Source organism: Habropoda laboriosa, unplaced genomic scaffold (genome assembly GCF_001263275.1).
Source record: "Habropoda laboriosa isolate 0110345459 unplaced genomic scaffold, ASM126327v1 scaffold97, whole genome shotgun sequence".
NCBI classification, from domain to species: Eukaryota; Metazoa; Arthropoda; class Insecta; order Hymenoptera; family Apidae; genus Habropoda; species Habropoda laboriosa.
In genome coordinates, this window is record NW_017100220.1 from 369,898 (window position 1) to 373,305 (window position 3,408).

A 3,408-nucleotide genomic window follows, 5' to 3' on the forward strand; every position below is an offset into this window, starting at 1 on the left:
ATGGAAGTCGTCGCGAGTAGACCAGGATCTTTTCGAGCTTCAACTCCCGTTGATCCGGATGGAATTTCATTTTCCACGGATTTGCCTGGCCCTGGCCGACTGTTAATTCGGAATTCAATTCCTCGAATTACGCTTTCGGCTGCACTTTTACGCCGACACGCCTGGGAATCGCGTCAGGACCAAATCTCGTTAGCCTGGAACGCGATGCTCTTGTCCTGCTTTCCCAACCAAATTACTCCCTCGTTCGACTACTTTTTATTCGACCAGCCTGCCCCTTTCTTACGGTTGGCGTACAGGTGAAAAACACGGCAATTTTCGGGAGTTTCGCCGTGTGTCTGAATTACACGTGCTGGTGAAAATAAGAAGAAACTGGTCGGGTCAAGTTTTATGTAGAATTGAGAATGAAGATGGTTGAAACTGAGATTTTGTATGCAAAATGTCCCAGAGGAGCCTGATTGTGAAAATATTTGAGACATAATCTGAATAATTTTTTTTTTTTTACGATCATTTCCTTTTATTTTTAACGTCGCCGATAGTTGTTGACAGAACAGCTATGTTCTTCAAGCATGTTCCACGTGATTTTGAACACCAAAAAGTTGAACATTTTTTCTTGATATCAAAGGACATATTTAGGTATTACAAGTTTTCTTTAGGTATTACCTAACCTTCTTTGAATTTTTAATAAAATAGGATACTCTAGTATAGTGGAATTTCAGCAGAATTTCCATTTTCACGAAAAAATTTGCTATCATTTTACTGCAATTAATCTGAATTTTCCTTTCTTTGAATACTTGTCAAATTTCCTCCACTCAGAAAAAACCTTTGATCATTCCAATAATTGGCGAAATACACTCTGTATTTATTCGGAACATTGTTTAAATTTTGAGTATAGCAGTATAGTGAAATTTCCAGTAGCATTTTGATGAAAAAATTTGTTATCCTTTTACAGCAATTAATCTGAATTTTCCTTTCTTTGAATACGATTTCTTTGAATCGATTAATATTGAAATGCAACATGTCGCAGTAAAGTAAAAAAGTCCGAGAAAGGATGTGAATCTATTCGGAGTTTGCACGAACCGAATATTTTATCAATGGAAACAGCAGTAGCCAGGCGGATACGCAATTTCGTGGCCGATAAAGGATCAGGTCTAGTCAAAGCGACCCCGGTGTTTGCCTAATTATTTCCGTTCGACGGCTCCTCCTTTCTCCAAGGACTCGTCTGCGAACTTCCGGTCAACAAAATGAAGGATTCCGTTTGTAAGTCTCGCGTTTTCGGTAACTCTGAAGTCCTTACGACGTTCGCTTACGGATTCCTCGTTATATTTGTTCGATGTCCGCACTTTCTCTGCGCTCGACATTCGAATAATTTATCTCCCCTGGCAAACGTCTGGCTTAGAAAAGGCGCAACTTCCGGAATTTCTGCCGACACAGCTTTATCTGTCGATTACAGTGTAGTAGACTTAACGTATCACTTCTTAATACCTTATAAATGTCGTATAAGTATCCATTGAAATTGCACTTTGCCGTTAGAATTTTCTATTCTTCTGTGAAATTTACAAATTCTTTTCAATTCTGAGGAAAAATATTTTTAATTTCGTAAAGAAAATTATCGTTCCCCTTATGGCAATGCCATGAATATGTATTTCGATAAATTATGGAAATTCACAATTGAATGTAAAATTTAATCAGATAATTCAGAAAATGAAAGTTTTCAAATTTTCTTGCAATTATCAATCTTCACTTCACAATTAAATTTAACTATAGAAAAACTTTTTACTGCCTCCTGCTTTAGTCACATTAGCTCACCACTGTGCTCAAAAAGTGAAAATTTACATATTTCTGTCTTCTGCTCAAGGATGATATTTTTAGTTTCATATCAAGATCATTTGACTCTTTTATAACGTTTCAAGCTTCCATGTACAAAGTTCGACACTATTTACCACTACAATACCATTACACATCTAAAAAATGCTACTTAAATACTCCTTTATTCCTACAATCAATTATTACCCATTATCATCTCCTGTTTCACTTGAAAAATACACTTTACACCCTCAAGCATCGTTAAAAAACAGAACAAACCTACCGTAATTACAAAACTACCAGCAATTAATTTCCACAATTCCAAACTTTCACAGAGAAACATCGACAGACCCTCTCAAAACTGTAACATTCACACTCCGCCTCCCGTGGCATCGAATTTAAAGTTGCTCCACTTGAGAACCGTCGAGCGATAAACATTGAAAAAAGCGCGACACTTCGCGATCGAAAAGTTATCTTTCAGTTCTGTTCGAAGCCAGTTTTGACGTTTACTTCGAAAAGTTGCGCAACGATCTGAAGGAGCAAACTGTTGGTCAACGGGGCGACAAAACGAAAACGTTCTCGAGATCCGTGGAAACCGATCGAACAAACGGAAGGCTACGCTGCGAAGAGGAGATTGAACGGTGTCCCCGGTGAAAAGCTTTAATTCCACTTCTTTCGAGGTTTTAATCAACGACCAGCTCGCTCGCGTAATCCCAGCAGTAGATAGATAGAGAGAGAGAGAGAGAGGAGAACTATCCTCTGCCAAAAACTATCCGATCAGATCCGTTCTACTGGATCTGTTCTACGTAAACGAAAAAAGGATACAAGAAGGAAAAAGGGAGCGGAATAATCGAGCTTTCTTCGACTCCTCCTTCTTTTCTCCCTCTCTCCTTTTTGCCAGTCGAGTTATGAACGAAGAAAAAAGGAACGACCAGTATAACTCTGCGACACTCGATTGAGAGACGTTCGAATTGGTTTTTTTGTGGACCTTAGGGACAATGATGGAAGCCAAGGTAAACGACGTGTTTTTTCCTGGGAGAATTCTTCTTAAGTTTGACGATTTTTAAGGGTTCCAGGAGATCAATTAGGGGACCCATTTTACAATGGAAATATTGTCACTTGCTTTCGAAGAAGTAATGGAATAATTAAAGTTTTATGGGAAGGAAGATTTTACTTTGAACTTCGTGAGCTTTTAAGTTGGGATAATATTGGGGAATGTGTTAGGTTGGTGCAAATGAAGTGTTGTTTCCTCAACAGTTGAAATTCACGGGTCGATATTGTTAAATTTCTTCCGATTGTCAGTTTTTATAAGTAGTAGTAATGAAAAAGAAATTTGTTGCATTATAAAATTCACGATTCAATCGGACATTATTTTCTGACGTGATGAACGATCGGGAGGTTTACCGCGTAATTTTGTTTCTGAGTTTGAACTTGGGAAAACTGAGGAAAATTAGTGAAATTATAAATGTAACATTTGGAGAAGTTTATGGTAATGTCAAGGGAAGCCTAGAAGAATCTCTTAGAATGCGCATTTTTTTAATTATTTTACAGAATATCTACTCAGAAAAATTTGTGGCAACTTTTTAAATAATTTTTAATAGAATT